The sequence below is a fragment of the Martes martes genome (genome assembly GCF_963455335.1).
Source record: "Martes martes genome assembly, chromosome: 3".
In the NCBI taxonomy this organism is placed as follows: Eukaryota; Metazoa; Chordata; class Mammalia; order Carnivora; family Mustelidae; genus Martes; species Martes martes.
The window spans coordinates 74,618,510-74,642,836 of NC_137890.1; the positions used below are offsets into that span (position 1 = coordinate 74,618,510).

General features: G+C 54.4%; 3 long non-coding RNA genes across 4 annotated transcripts; all 3 read right to left on the reverse strand.

Annotated features, from left to right (window-relative positions):
- Window positions 1-6,729: 6,729 nt before the first annotated feature.
- Window positions 6,730-9,739, reverse strand: LOC308339628. Its single transcript, XR_013966545.1, has 3 exons — window positions 9,697-9,739; window positions 7,181-7,330; window positions 6,730-6,870 (listed from the first exon to the last, which is right to left on the reverse strand). It is a non-coding gene; the product is annotated as an uncharacterized lncRNA (long non-coding RNA).
- A 963-nt stretch (window positions 9,740-10,702) lies between these two features.
- On the reverse strand, window positions 10,703-16,840 carry LOC308339629. 2 transcript variants are annotated; one of them, XR_013966546.1, is made up of 3 exons: window positions 16,317-16,840; window positions 15,030-15,123; window positions 10,703-10,828 (listed from the first exon to the last, which is right to left on the reverse strand). It is a non-coding gene; the product is annotated as an uncharacterized lncRNA (long non-coding RNA). The 2 variants fall into 2 exon arrangements; XR_013966547.1 differs by lacking the exon at window positions 10,703-10,828 and adding an exon at window positions 14,285-14,841.
- A 2,290-nt stretch (window positions 16,841-19,130) lies between these two features.
- On the reverse strand, window positions 19,131-22,140 carry LOC308340335. Its single transcript, XR_013966588.1, has 3 exons — window positions 22,098-22,140; window positions 19,582-19,731; window positions 19,131-19,271 (listed from the first exon to the last, which is right to left on the reverse strand). It is a non-coding gene; the product is annotated as an uncharacterized lncRNA (long non-coding RNA).
- Window positions 22,141-24,327: the final 2,187 nt, after the last annotated feature.

Here is a 24,327-nt window from a genome sequence, read left to right on the forward strand (position 1 = left end):
TCCATCCCTGCCCCCTCCCAGCCCTCTCTCTACCCCAATGCTGGGACCCACAATGGAGGATTTAGGAACCATCCCACAGCGGTCTGTTGGAACCTGCACACTGGGTGCTCAGAGGGGGCTCGGGGAGAGTGGCGACCCAGTGAGAGCTCAGGGAGCAGACATCCCACACCCTGTGCGAGGGGAGTGTCAGGGGCAGCAGAGCCACTCATGGCACCTGGTGAATGGGCAGAGGAGGTGACGTTTGAGGTATGCGGAGGGTCCCGGGAAGGCCCGCTAGAGACAGAGTCCCTTTGTTTCCTCCTCGGTTGGATCTTCACGGAGCAGTGGTGAGTGCTGGGAGGGTCATGAAGAGGCCGGACACCACCCCTCCCTGGGCACATGCAGTTGAATTCGAGTGGCAAGTGGGCAAGGAGACAGGCTGAGGAGTGTGTCCAGCTCCCCTAAGAAGTACAGAAATGCTCACACCATTGACCAAGGACTCCCACTCCTAGCGGCTTTGGGCCAGCCTGCCGTCTGGGAGCAGGCCTGTCTCGGGCCGGACTGCCAGAGCGCAGGTGGACAAGGAGTACGACTGGCCTCTGACAGCAGCTGGAAGCCCAGGGGCCCAGGTTCCCACAGGGGTTCCCTGGGATATTGGTTTGGATGGGTGCCCTGTGCTCTGACTTCTCTGCCTCCATGTCTGTCCCCAGGGCCGTCTATGTCATCCTGTCAACGTGGCTAGAAAAATACCCAGGGGATTTTGTGCAGCCTCCAGAGTCTCCCAGCTTACATGCGCTGCTGGCATACCTGCAGGTCAACGTGCCGGGCTCGGACCTGGAGCGCCGTGCCCGGCTTCTGCTATCGGAAGGGCAACACGTTGAGGCCACGGAGGCAGAGGCTGGGGGTGAGGAGGACTGGGGGTGACTGATGTGGGCCTGAGGCGGAGACAGGGCGGGCCCCCCTGCGGAAACCTCCGTAGATTGTCGTTGGGCCGAGAGGAGTGAGTCGTCTCAGATCCCTGTCCCATGGGCTTCCGTTGGGGAGACCGTCCAGGGACTGGGTCTGGAACGCAGACCACGCTGGGCGGTGGCAAGAGGGCAAGGCAAAAGGGAAGTCAATCAAGCTGATGATGCTTTCTCTTCTTGGAGCTACAGCACCAGCCCCACAGCAAGGTCAGGAGGTGCCTCAACTCGTCCCAGCAGCCACTCTGGCAACCGCTGCAACCCTGGGGCCTGAGCTGGCCCCCGCCATCCCTGCTGCGGCGGCTCACCACGGGTCAGGACGAGCAGGGACACCACCTGCCCCGTTGGGGCCAGGGCAGGTGGTCGTCCGGGCCATCGTTCACTACTCTCAGATGGAAGAGCCATCGGGCCTTTTGCCTGACCTAGAGGACCAGCAGGGTTCTGCCCCTGCTCCTGGGGTTCCTGAAGAGCCCCAACCAGCACCCGCCTCCGTGGAGCAACCAGGCTCGGCCCCCGAGCAGCAGCTCGTGCTGGCTGCAGCGCCAAAGCATGTCTTCCCCTCCCCCCTCATTGCTTTGTTTGTCATACTTCTGTTTTGTACATATGTATATAATTACTTAAGAGATCTTATTTATGAATAAAGTAGAATTTGAATTTACATAAAATTTTACTCGCATCCTTTTCAGGGGGATATGGAGGTCTCCTTAGGTCCATTCAGAGTGCTGCACAACCCTTTCCTTCTACAACATTTCCATCACAGAGACACCTGTGCCCCTCATCGCTCACTGCTCAGTCCCTCCCCCAGGCCCTGCAACCACTGCTCTTCTCTCTGTCTCTGCCACTTTACTTCGGCTTGGGTGTTCACGGGCCTGGAATCCTACAACATGGCCTTCTGTGTCTGTCGGCAGAACATAAGAGTGGTTCCCATCTTTTAAAAGTTTTTTATGCAAGAAACACTTTATTACAAAGGAAAGTTCCTGAAAGAACAAAGATCATGGGAAGCCCCCAAATGAGCTATTTTCATTATCTGTGCTAGGTTTCCCTTTTAGAAGCATGCCTTGAAAAGCAGAGACCACGAGAGAAATGTCTGGGTCCATGGGACACCTTTACATGCTTTCGTTTTCCCGGGTCGTCTACGTTTCAACTATTCTAATGGGCATATTGTCAAATACTAAAGTCATATCTTAAATATCCTCCTTTATTGCTAACAAGTTAGGTCATAAAGAGATGAGTTCTTTAGGCTTTCTGCAGACTATGTTTTTTTAGTAAATAATGATGTAAACATGACAAAAGGAAGGCACGTTCCTTCTACCAAGAAATAATCCCCCGTAACACACGGCGTCCTTCGTCCCTGCCTTTCCCTCTAAGTGTAGTGTGTGTCTGTTTGGTGATTTCTCCATCCCCACGTGGAGCAGATTTTAAAAGACAAGACATGTGAAGTCTACGAGGAGTGACTGTACCATACAAATGATAGAACTGTAGGATTTCAGTTCTATGTGGAATCTGAAAAACAAAAACCAAACCGACTCTTACATGCAGAGGACAACCTGGTGGTTGTCCAAGGGAAAATGGGTAGGAGAATGGGCAAAATAGATAAAGGGGAAAAAGAGGGGAAATCTTTTCAGTCACAAAATACATGAGTTACAGAAATGTAAAGTACAGCCTAGGGAATATGGTCAATAATACTGTACCGATGCAGTGTGGTGACAGATGGTGACTGCGTTTATCACGGTAAGCACCAAGTCATGGACGGAATCATCAAGTCACTCTGTTGTACACCTGAAACTAATAGAACATAGTATGTTAATCATACTACAATGTTTTTTTTTTTTTAAATAGAAATAAAATACAAAGAACAATACCAGTGCTAAGGGTGATTGGAATGTGAAAGGGACATTTCTTAGCCTGAGGAGTTTGTGTCTATAAACATGATGTGGCAAGGTTTGGGATCTTGTGCTTTCGGGAGTGAGTTGAGCAGTAACTTACAGTTGCTAGAAAGGGGTGGGGGACCTCCCCATCCCACTGTCAATAGAGGTTTCACATATGAGGGCTGGGTATCATTGGAAAATGCGGATGTCCGAAATTAATTGAAAACGGAGAAGAAACATTTGATCTGTGGTAAGCTCATTGTCAGCTTCTAAGAAAGGCATTTATTTCAGCTGAATGTAAAGAAATGCCCAGCTGACTGGAGCCATGTGTGAAAAGACTCTTGTTACAAGAGTTTCTGTTTTTAAACAATGTGTCGTATGGGGCAGCTGGGTGGCTCAGTTGATGAAGCATCCAACTCTTGGTTTGGGCTCAGGTCATGATCTCAGGGTGGTGAGATCAAGCCTTATGTGGGGCTCCCTGCTCAGCATGGGGTCTGTTTAGGTGTCTGTTCCTCTCCCTCTGCCTCTGCCCCTCCTCCAACTCATGCACGTGCACATCCTCTCTCTCTTTCTCTAAAATTCATAGAAGAAAATCTTTCGAAAAATGTGGTTATTTGGGCACCCGGGTGGCTCAGTGGGTTAAAGCCCCTGCCTTCGGCTCAGGTCAGGATCCCAGGGTCCTGGGATCGAGCCCCGAGTCGGGCTCCCTGTTAAGCAGGGAGCCTGCTTCCTCCTCTCTCTCTCTCTCTCTCTGCCGACTTGTGATCTCTGTCAAATAAATAAATAAAAATCTTTTTAAAAAAACACATAAAAAATAATAAAATAATAAAAAATAAATAAATAAAAAATAAAAATAAATAGATAGATAGATAGATAGATAGATAGATAAAGGACATCCTTACTGCTCCAAGATTTTATTAGGAAGTCTTCTCTCACCCACAGCCCTACAAGAATGTCCAAGGTCACAGGAAGTGCTGAGTCCCATACTCATGCCCGAGACCCTCCCAGGGAAGCGACACCCCAGAACAGGTTTGCAGATCTGCCCCCTCCCTCCTGTGCCCCTTTCCTTCCCCGATGGGGGAAGCAAGCCTCTGGGTATCGCCTACCCTCTTGACGGCACGGGCGCTCCTCCTGCTCCTGGGGTCCTAGCCTGTGCTGACGAAGACGAGCGCCGTGTGGAGCTGTGGGTGCTCACGGCAGCAAAACTCACCCTGTGGAGAGTTAGGGGATGCTTGAAGAAAATTAGTGCTCGTCTCCTCTCACCTGGGAGTCATTCATTCGAAAGGATGTGATGACCTTGTGTCATGCAAGTCCCCATACCCTAGATATTCTCCTCCCCCACTGACCCCAAATCATTGAACCTTAGCTGTGAGGTCCTTATCCATGTTTTTCTGATGCGGGAATCGCTTCTCTACCATGGTCATCTAGCCTCTGCTTGAATGCTTCCCTGGCAGGGACCTCACGACTCCATTTGTCATTGTAAATGACGGCCCGGCCTTTCTCCCCATCGGCAGTGTAGACACTCAGGAGAGGGGGATGGCTCTTCATTCGTTATCTTTACTACTTCAATGAATATTAGGCAGGCACAATACACAAAATACTGATGCTTTGGTTTTTCCTTTCACCCGACAAAGATTTCGTTAGCATCTGCTTCCGGGCCAGGCACGGTGCTAGGAGTTCAGAATCCATCAGTTACCAAGACAGAGTCTCCAGCCATCTCGTAGCTTACCTTCTAGAGAGGGGAAGCATAAACAATACAAGGAAGAAATCACTTACTTTCTAGTGGTGATGCATGCCAGGAAGGAACAAAAAGCCAGGTGGACGGAGGCCATGCGGGGGAAGGGGGCTGAGAGAGGTGGTCAGGGGAAGCATCACAGGATGCTTGGATACAGGCTCCCGGCTGCTGTCAGTTGGACTGTGCACCTGCTGGTTGTTTAGAGAGCCCCGGATCAGCTGGTGGCCATCACTCATCTGGGACAGCTGTGCCCACGTGATGGGCCCTGGGCACACTGGCCGGACCTCCGCTCTCCCTTTCCTGCCGCTTTGAGACAGAAGCACTGACGTGTGCTGGGGCGCATGCGATGCTAATTGAGGGGGAGGCCCCCAGTGGGGCACTGTGGGCAGACCCAACCAGCCCAAGGTCTAGTGCTTGCCACTCACCAGCCCGGAAGACCTGGAACAATTCATTTCATCTCAGCTCCTCTGTGCTCTCATCTAGCCAATGAGAAAAATGAGCTTGCCCCACTGGGGAGCTGCAGGCCCGAGAGACCGTGCGTAGAACGGGGAGGACATGTTGTGCGAAACGGGCTGTGGTTCATGCGTAGACGCGGAGATGCCACAGCCGCATCTCGAGGAGGGACGGAGAATCGCTGGGAGTGAGCGGGTCGTCGGCTTTCGGAGCTTCCTCTCAACTCAAACTTCTGTTTGCCGTCCGTATTGCACGAGCTTTCCCCGAAGCAGCAGATTCTGTCATGCACCTTAATCACCTACGTGACTCACTTTCCCCAGACACGGTCCGAAGCTTTCCCAAGGCCAGGCCCCTGAGCAGGCTGTGCCACCCCTCCAGGAATGCCGGGTCCCAGCCTGCTGGCGCTGCTGATGCTTCTGAGCCCAGCCCAAATGCCAGCTGCCGCAGAGCTCCCCAGTCCTGCTCATGCAAGATCTCACCTCCCCACAACCACCACTCCTGGCCCCGTCCGCCCCCCTCTGCCCCTCCACTGCACTTGCCTTCCTGATGCTGCCCGCCACCCCACCCCCCGCCCCTGGGCCTCCACCACAGCCCGCGAGGGCTGTTTCACCCCCCAAGCCCCCGCCCCCCCCCCAAGCAGCTTTGCACTCCTGCAGGCTCCGGCAGCTCAGCCACCCACACACCTAACAGCACCTGGCACGTGGTATTGTGCAGCGGCTCAGTGACGTAAGAGCCACGGAGAAGCCGAGGAGGAGAGTTGAGGAACACCCCTGGGTTGCGCCACGGCTGACTTTTAAGAGAACGGATTCTGCTGAGAAGACCAGAGGCCGAGGGGTACGGAGTAGATGCCGGGCAGCTGGGGAGTCCCTGGGCTGCTCTTGCAACCAGTAGGGCGAAATGTGTGAGACTTTGTGGATGAAGTAATGTGGAGTCTGGGCCCAGCTTGCTTCCCACAGCAGAAAGCCAGGACCTAGCTTCTTGGTTTTCAGCCATTTTCCCTAACTGATGTCTGGGAACTCTGAAGCATTCGGGCCACACCTGGTCTTCTTGGGACCCCAGGGTTCCTGAGGTCATGCTGTCACACCTGGGATATCACCCCGCTTCACCCCTTGAACACTTTTAAGCCAGGAATGTCCCCCATAGGGGTAGACCCCTAAGTGTTTCAATCAGGCACCTGGTTGTCCATAGCAACTTCGCAGTAGGCTCCTTCAGGTAGGTGCCTCCCCTCTGCTGTATCCACAGCCATATCACCTGCACAACTTGTTCCCACCCAGGCCACTCGGGCTCTGAAGCTGCCGCAGGCACCACAGTGGTAGGTAGCTCTGGAGGTGGTTCAGGATCTTCTTCTGGGGCTGGGGCTGGAGGTCCAAGAAGAGAAAGGATCATCCCCATGATTGACTTTTCACGTCCCTCCTAAATAAAGGAAAATTTCCCCACCGCTCAATGTTCTCTGAGTCCAGGAAGCAATCCCTAGAGGGTCTCCCCTGATGGCAGGTCATGGGCACAGGGATCTGAGTGTACTCCTTACTCCCGGCCTACCAGTGGATGGAGGCTTGCTCTGTGTGGCCCACACTGTTCCCTGCACAGGTCTACATCACCCTCGCCCTGTCCTCCTCAGCTCAGCATCTCTCTGGTTCTCGTCCCTCGGCCCCTCCCCTCCTGCTTGTGCTCCTTTTCCTCTAATAAAGAAATAAAATCCTAAAAAAGTACATAAAAGATCGAGCGTCAAAGTGTACATTTAGGCCTTCAAGACCTGGCTGGAAACCCCCTCCTGTGTGTATTTCCTTGTCATCATTCGTCTTGTGCTGACGGCGTCAGAGGTGCGTGACGTCCCAGGGAGAGAGAAGGCGGATGGTGGAGGGACTCTGGGCTCCTGTGAAAGACCACATAAAGGATTTCAGTCTCCAATCTGCAGATCCACTCAGCACTGTCATGGGGGCACCTCTGGGGTGCCATGCTACCAAAATGTGGGGAGTTACTTGGTCATTCAGCATAATGTAATATACCTCCGGACAACATGTTGAAATCACCGAGTTCACTTCAATAGTGATCAGCCTAAAACCTTTAAAAATGACCAGAGAGGCACCTGGCTTCCTCAGTCACTAGGATCCTTGAACTCAGGGTTATGAGTTCGAGGCCGACATCAGGCACAGTTAACTTAAAAAACAAAACAAAAGGCTTACACAGGACTAAAATCAGTGAGGCTCAAACAACGGAGCTGGTCTGTGCTGGCATGGATCCTGTCTCCCGTTCATTCAGCCACTGGGCACTGCACACCCAGATGGTGCCAGTACTTATCAGCCAACCGGCTTCTCCTTGTAAGAGCTCAGGGTCTAGAGGAGAAGATGGACAAACGAGAAACCAAAATGCGAATGGAAAGAGCGATTGCTCCCCAGGAAAAGAGCAAGGGACTGCAACTAAGTCCCGAACTCCACCAGGCGAGGGGTATGACAAGGCGATGCTGAGAGGACATTGAGAACTCCTGCGGGAGGAAAAAGAGACAGCCCTGCACAAATCCGAGTGCATTCCGCCTGGCAGAGGGCACCACGGAGCAGAGGATTGGAGGCCACATTTGATGTTCCCAGAGCGGAGGTTAGAAAGGGGGCCAGGGTGGCCAGAGGAAGCTGAGGAAGGAGCAGAGAGGGAGGGGAGGGGGGCCAGGGCCCGGGAAGCTGGACAGTGTCAGTGCCCTTCTCCCAGTGCTGTGTGACCACACTTCCCCACACGCAGTGGCTGAACCCACAAGCGCTGCCTCGTGGTCTCAGGGGATCAGGAATCCAGCAGTGCCCAGCTGGGGGCTCCTTCCAGAGTCTCTCCTTACGTTGGGGCTGCTGACAACACCAAGGGAGGACCTGCTTCACCGAGAACCTGAGCTCACTTAGGGGCATGGGCCAGATACAGCCCATCGCAAAGACCTGAGTTCTTCTGTCTGCCGGGGACCCACAGGGCTAGGCCACGCGCGTATGTCTGTGTCATGGTTCAACCTAGGGGCTCGTGCTCCGGTGTGAGGATGTGAGAGAGAACGTGGGTGAGAGTCAACATGAGGCTGGGCAGGGAGCTTTTCTAACTAAATCTCAGAAGGGCCTTTGGGTCATGTTGCCACGTTCTGGGACATGGAAGTGAATCACGAAGTCCAGACCACACTCAGGGGAGAGGGGTCACACAAGCATGTATACAGAGGCGCTGGGGAACCAATGGAGCCCCTGAGGGGAGACTGTGAAGATCCCTGCAGGGTCCGGGCCTTGCCCAGCATCGGGCCGGTAGGGAGGCTTAGCAGGCATGAAGCCAGCTCTTTGAGTGTCCTCAAAGTTGGGGTCCTGGATGCACCTAGCCATTCACTGGGGGCTCCGGAAAAGGTTGTCTAGAAGGAAGTGGCTGTCGACATGGAAAGGTTATCGGGCTGAGGGTGCTCGTTGATATCCTAGATAGGAGACATCTCCCCGTGTTCTTGTCTGAGGAGGATCCCAGGTCATGGCGACCCACTGGATGGACCCCTATCTCCATCACACCCTGTGGAAAGGAGGTAATGGCCTGCATCCCAGGACAGGCGGTCTCTAGGGGCAAGGGTACATTCTGACCATCCAGGGCCAAGACGCCTGTCCCTTCTTTAGGGTTTGCATTGAAAATTCGAAGCCTAAGATCGTGGGAAGCTATTACCCAGCCCTCGGTAGGTGGGGCTGTCGTCTTCTGGGACTCCAGAATGTGAGCACTGATGAACCCATGTGTGCACACAGGAGCGAGTGTGCTCGTGCACACAAACACACACGCCCCAGTAGGGACTGTGGGGTGGGATCTGATTCGTAGCAGATTCAAAGAAGCTGCGAGGAGGGAGGAAATGGGGTTGGAGGTATTTCCTGCATGTGACACCACTCCCTCTAACATCATAGCTATTATCCAACCTATGCCTGTGGACATCTGGTAGAAAGACTTGCTAGAATCATCCATATTTTACAGAGAAGAGCATCCCTGCCAGGCACAATGGCTTCTCTAGGGTCAAACCCAGGTAAGAATAGAGAGGTGCGCCTGACGCCAGGTGTGTTTGCAAGCTGGGGCCCTGGCTGCTCCCAGACCTGCCCTGGGGGCCTGTGGAGAGGGGTGTGTTGGTGTCACTGTGTACAGCTGTGGCCTTGCACGCAGAAGGGGGATGAGGCGATGGCAGACCGCAGCACCGTTTGTGTAGGTGTCCAGCCAGGAGTGGACCCCGGTAGGGGACCTCAGGCAGTGATGTCACTCCCTTGATCACAGACCCCCAGAGAACTTGGAACCCCTGCAACCAGGCACCCACATTCTAGCCTAGTCCGGTATCAGGGTTATTTGGCTAGAGACAACTGACACGGAAAAATGTTTTCCTGCTGTCTGCCTACTCCCCGGGGCTCTGGGTACCAGAAGCCCCAGGAAAATGGCTGGTTCCCATGCTGCCGGCATTGGCTCAAGCCTCGCCCACAGTGCCTCAGGGCATGTCGAGGGAGACGCCATAAGGTACTTACTACTGAGCAGACTGGGCGACACCCACCCCTCTGAACCGTCCTAGGGAAGCCCCATCCCTTCCTCTGGAGTTGGAGGGGAAGAGGGATACGTGGGGGTTCCCGCCCATGGGCTGGAGGGGGGTGAGCACCGTGGATACCCTGGTGATCCCTCCCGGTTCACACCAATGTCGTGGTGGGCCGCGTGGAAAGGGGATTCCTGAGGTGCCTCTTACCTGTGCCAGAGCACATCCGAGGCCCTGACGCTGTGCCACGTTGCTCTCCTTGGCGGAGGGGTCTGCATACCGGGCTGTGGTGTGTGTGGAATGGAGCGCGCCCTGGGTCTGAAGACCGGCAAAGGCCTCCAGACAGGGCTCTAAGGCCTCCTGCCTGGCTGCCGGGCACTGTCTTCACAGAACGCTACAGAGGACATGGTGCAGGAGGTGAATGAGGAGATCCCCTGCTCTCTTTCCTCGAAGGACAAGAAGCCCCACGATGCCAACAGAGTCTGTCGCTGGCTCAGGGTGAGTGCGGGTGCTGGGGAGACCCGACCCCCAGGGCGCCGATGCAGCACCAAGGGCCCCACTTCCCAGAAGCCAGCCTGGGCTCCTGGAGTCCTGTACTGCCATGCATCTGCATCCCATCTCTTCCCCAAACTTGCCCTCCCGGTCCTGCCCACGCCTTGGACAGGAGCAGAGTCATCATCCACATACTTACAGGAATATCCTTCAAGGGACTTTAAACCACGTCTCATCCCGTTTATCTAGACTCCTTTTGCCCTGTGCTAGGCATTTTCTTAACTCGTGCTCCCAGGTGTCCCCCTTGGCCCAACAGTCCTTCCTCAAGTTCTGCAAGTCTTGCAAATGATCTTTTGCAAGAGTGAGTTGGGAGACTTTGATCCAAAGGGACACGGGGCCCATGGTACTATGCCTCTTGCTCTGCCCTTTTGTTTTGATGGAACACGTCTTTGGCCCTCCCCCCACCCCCAGGGTCAGGAACAGGGGCCTCACTGCACTGCACAGCAGTCCCGAAGGCCAGTCATCTATCACAGCCATCGAGCCCTTCACTGGTGCGGGACTGGATGTAATCCCCTTGTGTTGCCAATGCGCAGGGCTGCATCCTACAGCCTGCATGCCCTCATATCCTAAGCCCTCTCACCTAAAACATCTCTGCGTTCTCGTCTCACGAATGGGATATGTTGGGTGCCGGGGGGGGGGGTGGGGCTCAGTGGGTGAAGCCTCTGCCTTCAGCTCAGGTCATGATCTCAGGGTCCTGGGATCGAGGCCCACGTCGGGTTCTCTGCTCAGCGGGGAGCCTGCTTCCCCCTCTCTGTCTGGCTGCCTCTCTGCCTCCTTGGGACGTCTCTCTCTGTCAAATAAACAAATAAAAAGTCTTTAGAAGAAATAGAAAGAACGGGATATGTTATCAGAAATCACAGGATCCATGCCATTCGTGCCGGGAGGTGCTATCAGTACTCCGCTCACAAAGGGACCTGAGATACTAGCAAGTTCAGACATCCTTTCTTTCAATTCTTTGTATGGATACCAAGAACATTTTCTCTTTTCCTTAAAGGTTTCTTAATTGATTGGTCGATTGATGGATTTGAGAGAGAGGCAGGGGGAGAGTGGGGAGAAGCAGAGGGAGAGACAGAATCCTCAAGCAGACACTGCCCTATGGACACAGCCCTGCGAGGAGCGCAGTCTCAGCACACGGAGACCATGACCTGAACCCAAACCAAGAGCCTTAGGATTAACCCCATGAAACACTGAGTCACCTGATTCTTTTTCGGGCTGTGGGCTCTCTTGTCCCACCTCTTGCATAAGTCACTGAGATCTGGGGGCTCATTCTGCCCTCCAGCCCCCAGCCCTCCTGGTGGCCATGGCACTGACTCATGCCTCCTCTGATTCACCTCAGGGGAAAAACGGTTCAACCGAGAAGAGGAAGAGGACCTCGGTGCTGTGGGCCAACCGGGCCCACAGGCTGGAGGCCGCAATAGATCAGCTGGTGCCTGCCGTCATAAGACAAGATCCATACTATGTCCACCTCTTTCTAGACACATACCGCACCTTCGCCAGCACCCAACAGGTACTCGACGTCCTCTTCGCAAGGTGAGCACCCTACCCTGCCCCTAACGGCTCCGTGTGATTTGGCCAATGCCGGGTTGTGAGACTTTGGCATGTCCCCAAGCTTCCCCAAGCTTCCCTTTGCTCCTACCTGGGCCAGAGTTATTATAGGGACTCAGTGGGGTCTTGTAGGGAAAGGACACCTGGGCGCCCGCGCCGGTGGAAAAGTCTGCTGCAGGGCCTGTGGGCATGCTATTTGAACCTTCTCGTGCCCCTCATGATGAAGCCTCTGCCTCAGCCCTGACTCTCACTATGGTCTTGAGCTGGGCTCTTTTGCCCTTGAAAGGGAGATCTGAGACTCCTTCGGGGGTCTGTGTCTGGGTGAATCCAGAGCAGGGATCCCTGGGTGTGAGCAGGGGGCCAGGCCCACTCAGATGTCTGGGATGGGCTGGTTGGGGCCCTTTCATTCAGCAAGGCTTCAGGAAGCCCCCCATCCGTGGAGGCGATTATCTAGGAGCTGAATGTGATCCCTGCACAGAACAGACAGCACCCCAGGCCTGCAGGCTAGTCGGGGGGGGGGGGGCAGACGAGGAGAGCTCACATCCACAGACATCTCATGTGATGCCCCCTGGCCTCCTCTAGATACGGCTGCATTGACTCTACGTATGCTGAGGTCGGCGGACCCCAGGAGCAGCAGAACACGTGAGTGAGCTTTGGCTGCTCCAGGAGGGCCTCCCCTCTCCCCCCGGGGAGCGAGGGTACTGTGAGTTCTGGAAACTGGGAAGGTGTCCTGGGGAGATGTGGTTCATGTGCGAGCACTGTGGGAGAGCAGAGGGGCATGGAGGACAGCTTCAACCCCCTAAGAGGGTCATGCTCCATCCCTGCCCCCTCCCAGCCCTCTCTCTACCCCAATGCTGGGACCCACAATGGAGGATTTAGGAACCATCCCACAGCGGTCTGTTGGAACCTGCACACTGGGTGCTCAGAGGGGGCTCGGGGAGAGTGGCGACCCAGTGAGAGCTCAGGGAGCAGACATCCCACACCCTGTGCGAGGGGAGTGTCAGGGGCAGCAGAGCCACTCATGGCACCTGGTGAATGGGCAGAGGAGGTGACGTTTGAGGTATGCGGAGGGTCCCGGGAAGGCCCGCTAGAGACAGAGTCCCTTTGTTTCCTCCTCGGTTGGATCTTCACGGAGCAGTGGTGAGTGCTGGGAGGGTCATGAAGAGGCCGGACACCACCCCTCCCTGGGCACATGCAGTTGAATTCGAGTGGCAAGTGGGCAAGGAGACAGGCTGAGGAGTGTGTCCAGCTCCCCTAAGAAGTACAGAAATGCTCACACCATTGACCAAGGACTCCCACTCCTAGCGGCTTTGGGCCAGCCTGCCGTCTGGGAGCAGGCCTGTCTCGGGCCGGACTGCCAGAGCGCAGGTGGACAAGGAGTACGACTGGCCTCTGACAGCAGCTGGAAGCCCAGGGGCCCAGGTTCCCACAGGGGTTCCCTGGGATATTGGTTTGGATGGGTGCCCTGTGCTCTGACTTCTCTGCCTCCATGTCTGTCCCCAGGGCCGTCTATGTCATCCTGTCAACGTGGCTAGAAAAATACCCAGGGGATTTTGTGCAGCCTCCAGAGTCTCCCAGCTTACATGCGCTGCTGGCATACCTGCAGGTCAACGTGCCGGGCTCGGACCTGGAGCGCCGTGCCCGGCTTCTGCTATCGGAAGGGCAACACGTTGAGGCCACGGAGGCAGAGGCTGGGGGTGAGGAGGACTGGGGGTGACTGATGTGGGCCTGAGGCGGAGACAGGGCGGGCCCCCCTGCGGAAACCTCCGTAGATTGTCGTTGGGCCGAGAGGAGTGAGTCGTCTCAGATCCCTGTCCCATGGGCTTCCGTTGGGGAGACCGTCCAGGGACTGGGTCTGGAACGCAGACCACGCTGGGCGGTGGCAAGAGGGCAAGGCAAAAGGGAAGTCAATCAAGCTGATGATGCTTTCTCTTCTTGGAGCTACAGCACCAGCCCCACAGCAAGGTCAGGAGGTGCCTCAACTCGTCCCAGCAGCCACTCTGGCAACCGCTGCAACCCTGGGGCCTGAGCTGGCCCCCGCCATCCCTGCTGCGGCGGCTCACCACGGGTCAGGACGAGCAGGGACACCACCTGCCCCGTTGGGGCCAGGGCAGGTGGTCGTCCGGGCCATCGTTCACTACTCTCAGATGGAAGAGCCATCGGGCCTTTTGCCTGACCTAGAGGACCAGCAGGGTTCTGCCCCTGCTCCTGGGGTTCCTGAAGAGCCCCAACCAGCACCCGCCTCCGTGGAGCAACCAGGCTCGGCCCCCGAGCAGCAGCTCGTGCTGGCTGCAGCGCCAAAGCATGTCTTCCCCTCCCCCCTCATTGCTTTGTTTGTCATACTTCTGTTTTGTACATATGTATATAATTACTTAAGAGATCTTATTTATGAATAAAGTAGAATTTGAATTTACATAAAATTTTACTCGCATCCTTTTCAGGGGGATATGGAGGTCTCCTTAGGTCCATTCAGAGTGCTGCACAACCCTTTCCTTCTACAACATTTCCATCACAGAGACACCTGTGCCCCTCATCGCTCACTGCTCAGTCCCTCCCCCAGGCCCTGCAACCACTGCTCTTCTCTCTGTCTCTGCCACTTTACTTCGGCTTGGGTGTTCACGGGCCTGGAATCCTACAACATGGCCTTCTGTGTCTGTCGGCAGAACATAAGAGTGGTTCCCATCTTTTAAAAGTTTTTTATGCAAGAAACACTTTATTACAAAGGAAAGTTCCTGAAAGAACAAAGATCATGGGAAGCCCCCAAATGAGCTATTTTCATTATCTGTGCTAGGTTTCCCTTTTAGAAGCATGCCTTGAAAAGCAGAGACCACGAGAGAAATGTCTGGGTCCATGGGACACCTTTACATGCTTTCGTTTTCCCGGGTCGTCTACGTTTCAACTATTCTAATGGGCATATTGTCAAATACTAAAGTCATATCTTAAATATCCTCCTTTATTGCTAACAAGTTAGGTCATAAAGAGATGAGTTCTTTAGGCTTTCTGCAGACTATGTTTTTTTAGTAAATAATGATGTAAACATGACAAAAGGAAGGCACGTTCCTTCTACCAAGAAATAATCCCCCGTAACACACGGCGTCCTTCGTCCCTGCCTTTCCCTCTAAGTGTAGTGTGTGTCTGTTTGGTGATTTCTCCATCCCCACGTGGAGCAGATTTTAAAAGACAAGACATGTGAAGTCTACGAGGAGTGACTGTACCATACAAATGATAGAACTGTAGGATTTCAGTTCTATGTGGAATCTGAAAAACAAAAACCAAACCGACTCTTACATGCAGAGGACAACCTGGTGGTTGTCCAAGGGAAAATGGGTAGGAGAATGGGCAAAATAGATAAAGGGGAAAAAGAGGGGAAATCTTTTCAGTCACAAAATACATGAGTTACAGAAATGTAAAGTACAGCCTAGGGAATATGGTCAATAATACTGTACCGATGCAGTGTGGTGACAGATGGTGACTGCGTTTATCACGGTAAGCACCAAGTCATGGACGGAATCATCAAGTCACTCTGTTGTACACCTGAAACTAATAGAACATAGTATGTTAATCATACTACAATGTTTTTTTTTTTTTAAATAGAAATAAAATACAAAGAACAATACCAGTGCTAAGGGTGATTGGAATGTGAAAGGGACATTTCTTAGCCTGAGGAGTTTGTGTCTATAAACATGATGTGGCAAGGTTTGGGATCTTGTGCTTTCGGGAGTGAGTTGAGCAGTAACTTACAGTTGCTAGAAAGGGGTGGGGGACCTCCCCATCCCACTGTCAATAGAGGTTTCACATATGAGGGCTGGGTATCATTGGAAAATGCGGATGTCCGAAATTAATTGAAAACGGAGAAGAAACATTTGATCTGTGGTAAGCTCATTGTCAGCTTCTAAGAAAGGCATTTATTTCAGCTGAATGTAAAGAAATGCCCAGCTGACTGGAGCCATGTGTGAAAAGACTCTTGTTACAAGAGTTTCTGTTTTTAAACAATGTGTCGTATGGGGCAGCTGGGTGGCTCAGTTGATGAAGCATCCAACTCTTGGTTTGGGCTCAGGTCATGATCTCAGGGTGGTGAGATCAAGCCTTATGTGGGGCTCCCTGCTCAGCATGGGGTCTGTTTAGGTGTCTGTTCCTCTCCCTCTGCCTCTGCCCCTCCTCCAACTCATGCACGTGCACATCCTCTCTCTCTTTCTCTAAAATTCATAGAAGAAAATCTTTCGAAAAATGTGGTTATTTGGGCACCCGGGTGGCTCAGTGGGTTAAAGCCCCTGCCTTCGGCTCAGGTCAGGATCCCAGGGTCCTGGGATCGAGCCCCGAGTCGGGCTCCCTGTTAAGCAGGGAGCCTGCTTCCTCCTCTCTCTCTCTCTCTCTCTCTCTGCCGACTTGTGATCTCTGTCAAATAAATAAATAAAAATCTTTTTTAAAAAACACATAAAAAATAATAAAATAATAAAAAATAAATAAATAAAAAATAAAAATAAATAGATAGATAGATAGATAGATAGATAGATAAAGGACATCCTTACTGCTCCAAGATTTTATTAGGAAGTCTTCTCTCACCCACAGCCCTACAAGAATGTCCAAGGTCACAGGAAGTGCTGAGTCCCATACTCATGCCCGAGACCCTCCCAGGGAAGCGACACCCCAGAACAGGTTTGCAGATCTGCCCCCTCCCTCCTGTGCCCCTTTCCTTCCCCGATGGGGGAAGCAAGCCTCTGGGTATCGCCTACCCTCTTGACGGCACGGGCTCTCCTCCTGCTCCTGGGGTCCTAGCCTGTGCTGACGAAGACGAGCGCCGTGTGGAGCTGTGGGTGCTCACGGCAGCAAAACTCACCCTGTGGAGAGTTAGGGGATGCTTGAAGAAAATTAGTGCTCGTCTCCTCTCACCTGGGAGTCATTCATTCGAAAGGATGTGATGACCTTGTGTCATGCAAGTCCCCATACCCTAGATATTCTCCTCCCCCACTGACCCCAAATCATTGAACCTTAGCTGTGAGGTCCTTATCCATGTTTTTCTGATGCGGGAATCGCTTCTCTACCATGGTCATCTAGCCTCTGCTTGAATGCTTCCCTGGCAGGGACCTCACGACTCCATTTGTCATTGTAAATGACGGCCCGGCCTTTCTCCCCATCGGCAGTGTAGACACTCAGGAGAGGGGGATGGCTCTTCATTCGTTATCTTTACTACTTCAATGAATATTAGGCAGGCACAATACACAAAATACTGATGCTTTGGTTTTTCCTTTCACCCGACAAAGATTTCGTTAGCATCTGCTTCCGGGCCAGGCACGGTGCTAGGAGTTCAGAATCCATCAGTTACCAAGACAGAGTCTCCAGCCATCTCGTAGCTTACCTTCTAGAGAGGGGAAGCATAAACAATACAAGGAAGAAATCACTTACTTTCTAGTGGTGATGCATGCCAGGAAGGAACAAAAAGCCAGGTGGACGGAGGCCATGCGGGGGAAGGGGGCTGAGAGAGGTGGTCAGGGGAAGCATCACAGGATGCTTGGATACAGGCTCCCGGCTGCTGTCAGTTGGACTGTGCACCTGCTGGTTGTTTAGAGAGCCCCGGATCAGCTGGTGGCCATCACTCATCTGGGACAGCTGTGCCCACGTGATGGGCCCTGGGCACACTGGCCGGACCTCCGCTCTCCCTTTCCTGCCGCTTTGAGACAGAAGCACTGACGTGTGCTGGGGCGCATGCGATGCTAATTGAGGGGGAGGCCCCCAGTGGGGCACTGTGGGCAGACCCAACCAGCCCAAGGTCTAGTGCTTGCCACTCACCAGCCCGGAAGACCTGGAACAATTCATTTCATCTCAGCTCCTCTGTGCTCTCATCTAGCCAATGAGAAAAATGAGCTTGCCCCACTGGGGAGCTGCAGGCCCGAGAGACCGTGCGTAGAACGGGGAGGACATGTTGTGCGAAACGGGCTGTGGTTCATGCGTAGACGCGGAGATGCCACAGCCGCATCTCGAGGAGGGACGGAGAATCGCTGGGAGTGAGCGGGTCGTCGGCTTTCGGAGCTTCCTCTCAACTCAAACTTCTGTTTGCCGTCCGTATTGCACGAGCTTTCCCCGAAGCAGCAGATTCTGTCATGCACCTTAATCACCTACGTGACTCACTTTCCCCAGACACGGTCCGAAGCTTTCCCAAGGCCAGGCCCCTGAGCAGGCTGTGCCACCCCTCCAGGAATGCCGGGTCCCAGCCTGCTGGCGCTGCTGATGCTTCTGAGCCCAGCCCAAATGCCAGCTGCCGCAGAGCTCCCCAGTCCTGCTCATGCAAGATCTCACCTCCCCACAACCACCACTCCTGGCCCCGTCCGCCCCCCTCTGCCCCTCCACTGCACTTGCCTTCCTGATGCTGCCCGCCACCCCACCCCCCGCCCCTGGGCCTCCACCACAGCCCGCGAGGGCTGTTTCACCCCCCAAGCCCCCGCCCCCCCCCCAAGCAGCTTTGCACTCCTGCAGGCTCCGGCAGCTCAGCCACCCACACACCTAACAGCACCTGGCACGTGGTATTGTGCAGCGGCTCAGTGACGTAAGAGCCACGGAGAAGCCGAGGAGGAGAGTTGAGGAACACCCCTGGGTTGCGCCACGGCTGACTTTTAAGAGAACGGATTCTGCTGAGAAGACCAGAGGCCGAGGGGTACGGAGTAGATGCCGGGCAGCTGGGGAGTCCCTGGGCTGCTCTTGCAACCAGTAGGGCGAAATGTGTGAGACTTTGTGGATGAAGTAATGTGGAGTCTGGGCCCAGCTTGCTTCCCACAGCAGAAAGCCAGGACCTAGCTTCTTGGTTTTCAGCCATTTTCCCTAACTGATGTCTGGGAACTCTGAAGCATTCGGGCCACACCTGGTCTTCTTGGGACCCCAGGGTTCCTGAGGTCATGCTGTCACACCTGGGATATCACCCCGCTTCACCCCTTGAACACTTTTAAGCCAGGAATGTCCCCCATAGGGGTAGACCCCTAAGTGTTTCAATCAGGCACCTGGTTGTCCATAGCAACTTCGCAGTAGGCTCCTTCAGGTAGGTGCCTCCCCTCTGCTGTATCCACAGCCATATCACCTGCACAACTTGTTCCCACCCAGGCCACTCGGGCTCTGAAGCTGCCGCAGGCACCACAGTGGTAGGTAGCTCTGGAGGTGGTTCAGGATCTTCTTCTGGGGCTGGGGCTGGAGGTCCAAGAAGAGAAAGGATCATCCCCATGATTGACTTTTCACGTCCCTCCTAAATAAAGGAAAATTTCCCCACCGCTCAATGTTCTCTGAGTCCAGGAAGCAATCCCTAGAGGGTCTCCCCTGATGGCAGGTCATGGGCACAGGGATCTGAGTGTACTCCTTACTCCCGGCCTACCAGTGGATGGAGGCTTGCTCTGTGTGGCCCACACTGTTCCCTGCACAGGTCTACATCACCCTCGCCCTGTCCTCCTCAGCTCAGCATCTCTCTGGTTCTCGTCCCTCGGCCCCTCCCCTCCTGCTTGTGCTCCTTTTCCTCTAATAAAGAAATAAAATCCTAAAAAAGTACATAAAAGATCGAGCGTCAAAGTGTACATTTAGGCCTTCAAGACCTGGCTGGAAACCCCCTCCTGTGTGTATTTCCTTGTCATCATTCGTCTTGTGCTGACGGCGTCAGAGGTGCGTGACGTCCCAGGGAGAGAGAAGGCGGATGGTGGAGGGACTCTGGGCTCCTGTGAAAGACCACATAAAGGATTTCAGTCTCCAATCTGCAGATCCACTCAGCACTGTCATGGGGGCACCTCTGGGGTGCCATGCTACCAAAATGTGGGGAGTTACTTGGTCATTCAGCATAATGTAATATACCTCCGGACAACATGTTGAAATCACCGAGTTCACTTCAATAGTGATCAGCCTAAAACCTTTAAAAATGACCAGAGAGGCACCTGGCTTCCTCAGTCACTAGGATCCTTGAACTCAGGGTTATGAGTTCGAGGCCGACATCAGGCACAGTTAACTTAAAAAACAAAACAAAAGGCTTACACAGGACTAAAATCAGTGAGGCTCAAACAACGGAGCTGGTCTGTGCTGGCATGGATCCTGTCTCCCGTTCATTCAGCCACTGGGCACTGCACACCCAGATGGTGCCAGTACTTATCAGCCAACCGGCTTCTCCTTGTAAGAGCTCAGGGTCTAGAGGAGAAGATGGACAAACGAGAAACCAAAATGCGAATGGAAAGAGCGATTGCTCCCCAGGAAAAGAGCAAGGGACTGCAACTAAGTCCCGAACTCCACCAGGCGAGGGGTTTGACAAGGCGATGCTGAGAGGACATTGAGAACTCCTGCGGGAGGAAAAAGAGACAGCCCTGCACAAATCCGAGTGCATTCCGCCTGGCAGAGGGCACCACGGAGCAGAGGATTGGAGGCCACATTTGATGTTCCCAGAGCGGAGGTTAGAAAGGGGGCCAGGGTGGCCAGAGGAAGCTGAGGAAGGAGCAGAGAGGGAGGGGAGGGGGGCCAGGGCCCGGGAAGCTGGACAGTGTCAGTGCCCTTCTCCCAGTGCTGTGTGACCACACTTCCCCACACGCAGTGGCTGAACCCACAAGCGCTGCCTCGTGGTCTCAGGGGATCAGGAATCCAGCAGTGCCCAGCTGGGGGCTCCTTCCAGAGTCTCTCCTTACGTTGGGGCTGCTGACAACACCAAGGGAGGACCTGCTTCACCGAGAACCTGAGCTCACTTAGGGGCATGGGCCAGATACAGCCCATCGCAAAGACCTGAGTTCTTCTGTCTGCTGGGGACCCACAGGGCTAGGCCACGCGCGTATGTCTGTGTCATGGTTCAACCTAGGGGCTCGTGCTCCGGTGTGAGGATGTGAGAGAGAACGTGGGTGAGAGTCAACATGAGGCTGGGCAGGGAGCTTTTCTAACTAAATCTCAGAAGGGCCTTTGGGTCATGTTGCCACGTTCTGGGACATGGAAGTGAATCACGAAGTCCAGACCACACTCAGGGGAGAGGGGTCACACAAGCATGTATACAGAGGCGCTGGGGAACCAATGGAGCCCCTGAGGGGAGACTGTGAAGATCCCTGCAGGGTCCGGGCCTTGCCCAGCATCGGGCCGGTAGGGAGGCTTAGCAGGCATGAAGCCAGCTCTTTGAGTGTCCTCAAAGTTGGGGTCCTGGATGCACCTAGCCATTCACTGGGGGCTCCGGAAAAGGTTGTCTAGAAGGAAGTGGCTGTCGACATGGAAAGGTTATCGGGCTGAGGGTGCTCGTTGATATCCTAGATAGGAGACATCTCCCCGTGTTCTTGTCTGAGGAGGATCCCAGGTCATGGCGACCCACTGGATGGACCCCTATCTCCATCACACCCTGTGGAAAGGAGGTAATGGCCTGCATCCCAGGACAGGCGGTCTCTAGGGGCAAGGGTACATTCTGACCATCCAGGGCCAAGACGCCTGTCCCTTCTTTAGGGTTTGCATTGAAAATTCGAAGCCTAAGATCGTGGGAAGCTATTACCCAGCCCTCGGTAGGTGGGGCTGTCGTCTTCTGGGACTCCAGAATGTGAGCACTGATGAACCCATGTGTGCACACAGGAGCGAGTGTGCTCGTGCACACAAACACACACGCCCCAGTAGGGACTGTGGGGTGGGATCTGATTCGTAGCAGATTCAAAGAAGCTGCGAGGAGGGAGGAAATGGGGTTGGAGGTATTTCCTGCATGTGACACCACTCCCTCTAACATCATAGCTATTATCCAACCTATGCCTGTGGACATCTGGTAGAAAGACTTGCTAGAATCATCCATATTTTACAGAGAAGAGCATCCCTGCCAGGCACAATGGCTTCTCTAGGGTCAAACCCAGGTAAGAATAGAGAGGTGCGCCTGACGCCAGGTGTGTTTGCAAGCTGGGGCCCTGGCTGCTCCCAGACCTGCCCTGGGGGCCTGTGGAGAGGGGTGTGTTGGTGTCACTGTGTACAGCTGTGGCCTTGCACGCAGAAGGGGGATGAGGCGATGGCAGACCGCAGCACCGTTTGTGTAGGTGTCCAGCCAGGAGTGGACCCCGGTAGGGGACCTCAGGCAGTGATGTCACTCCCTTGATCACAGACCCCCAGAGAACTTGGAACCCCTGCAACCAGGCACCCACATTCTAGCCTAGTCCGGTATCAGGGTTATTTGGCTAGAGACAACTGACACGGAAAAATGTTTTCCTGCTGTCTGCCTACTCCCCGGGGCTCTGGGTACCAGAAGCCCCAGGAAAATGGCTGGTTCCCATGCTGCCGGCATTGGCTCAAGCCTCGCCCACAGTGCCTCAGGGCATGTCGAGGGAGACGCCATAAGGTACTTACTACTGAGCAGACTGGGCGACACCCACCCCTCTGAACCGTCCTAGGGAAGCCCCATCCCTTCCTCTGGAGTTGGAGGGGAAGAGGGATACGTGGGGGTTCCCGCCCATGGGCTGGAGGGGGGTGAGCACCGTGGATACCCTGGTGATCCCTCCCGGTTCACACCAATGTCGTGGTGGGCCGCGTGGAAAGGGGATTCCTGAGGTGCCTCTTACCTGTGCCAGAGCACATCCGAGGCCCTGACGCTGTGCCACGTTGCTCTCCTTGGCGGAGGGGTCTGCATACCGGGCTGTGGTGTGTGTGGAATGGAGCGCGCCCTGGGTCTGAAGACCGGCAAAGGCCTCCAGACAGGGCTCTAAGGCCTCCTGCCTGGCTGCCGGGCACTGTCTTCACAGAACGCTACAGAGGACATGGTGCAGGAGGTGAATGAGGAGATCCCCTGCTCTCTTTCCTCGAAGGACAAGAAGCCCCACGATGCCAACAGAGTCTGTCGCTGGCTCAGGGTGAGTGCGGGTGCTGGGGAGACCCGACCCCCAGGGCGCCGATGCAGCACCAAGGGCCCCACTTCCCAGAAGCCAGCCTGGGCTCCTGGAGTCCTGTACTGCCATGCATCTGCATCCCATCTCTTCCCCAAACTTGCCCTCCCGGTCCTGCCCACGCCTTGGACAGGAGCAGAGTCATCATCCACATACTTACAGGAATATCCTTCAAGGGACTTTAAACCACGTCTCATCCCGTTTATCTAGACTCCTTTTGCCCTGTGCTAGGCATTTTCTTAACTCGTGCTCCCAGGTGTCCCCCTTGGCCCAACAGTCCTTCCTCAAGTTCTGCAAGTCTTGCAAATGATCTTTTGCAAGAGTGAGTTGGGAGACTTTGATCCAAAGGGACACGGGGCCCATGGTACTATGCCTCTTGCTCTGCCCTTTTGTTTTGATGGAACACGTCTTTGGCCCTCCCCCCACCCCCAGGGTCAGGAACAGGGGCCTCACTGCACTGCACAGCAGTCCCGAAGGCCAGTCATCTATCACAGCCATCGAGCCCTTCACTGGTGCGGGACTGGATGTAATCCCCTTGTGTTGCCAATGCGCAGGGCTGCATCCTACAGCCTGCATGCCCTCATATCCTAAGCCCTCTCACCTAAAACATCTCTGCGTTCTCGTCTCACGAATGGGATATGTTGGGTGCCGGGGGGGGGGGGTGGGGCTCAGTGGGTGAAGCCTCTGCCTTCAGCTCAGGTCATGATCTCAGGGTCCTGGGATCGAGGCCCACGTCGGGTTCTCTGCTCAGCGGGGAGCCTGCTTCCCCCTCTCTGTCTGGCTGCCTCTCTGCCTCCTTGGGACGTCTCTCTCTGTCAAATAAACAAATAAAAAGTCTTTAGAAGAAATAGAAAGAACGGGATATGTTATCAGAAATCACAGGATCCATGCCATTCGTGCCGGGAGGTGCTATCAGTACTCCGCTCACAAAGGGACCTGAGATACTAGCAAGTTCAGACATCCTTTCTTTCAATTCTTTGTATGGATACCAAGAACATTTTCTCTTTTCCTTAAAGGTTTCTTAATTGATTGGTCGATTGATGGATTTGAGAGAGAGGCAGGGGGAGAGTGGGGAGAAGCAGAGGGAGAGACAGAATCCTCAAGCAGACACTGCCCTATGGACACAGCCCTGCGAGGAGCGCAGTCTCAGCACACGGAGACCATGACCTGAACCCAAACCAAGAGCCTTAGGATTAACCCCATGAAACACTGAGTCACCTGATTCTTTTTCGGGCTGTGGGCTCTCTTGTCCCACCTCTTGCATAAGTCACTGAGATCTGGGGGCTCATTCTGCCCTCCAGCCCCCAGCCCTCCTGGTGGCCATGGCACTGACTCATGCCTCCTCTGATTCACCTCAGGGGAAAAACGGTTCAACCGAGAAGAGGAAGAGGACCTCGGTGCTGTGGGCCAACCGGGCCCACAGGCTGGAGGCCGCAATAGATCAGCTGGTGCCTGCCGTCATAAGACAAGATCCATACTATGTCCACCTCTTTCTAGACACATACCGCACCTTCGCCAGCACCCAACAGGTACTCGACGTCCTCTTCGCAAGGTGAGCACCCTACCCTGCCCCTAACGGCTCCGTGTGATTTGGCCAATGCCGGGTTGTGAGACTTTGGCATGTCCCCAAGCTTCCCCAAGCTTCCCTTTGCTCCTACCTGGGCCAGAGTTATTATAGGGACTCAGTGGGGTCTTGTAGGGAAAGGACACCTGGGCGCCCGCGCCGGTGGAAAAGTCTGCTGCAGGGCCTGTGGGCATGCTATTTGAACCTTCTCGTGCCCCTCATGATGAAGCCTCTGCCTCAGCCCTGACTCTCACTATGGTCTTGAGCTGGGCTCTTTTGCCCTTGAAAGGGAGATCTGAGACTCCTTCGGGGGTCTGTGTCTGGGTGAATCCAGAGCAGGGATCC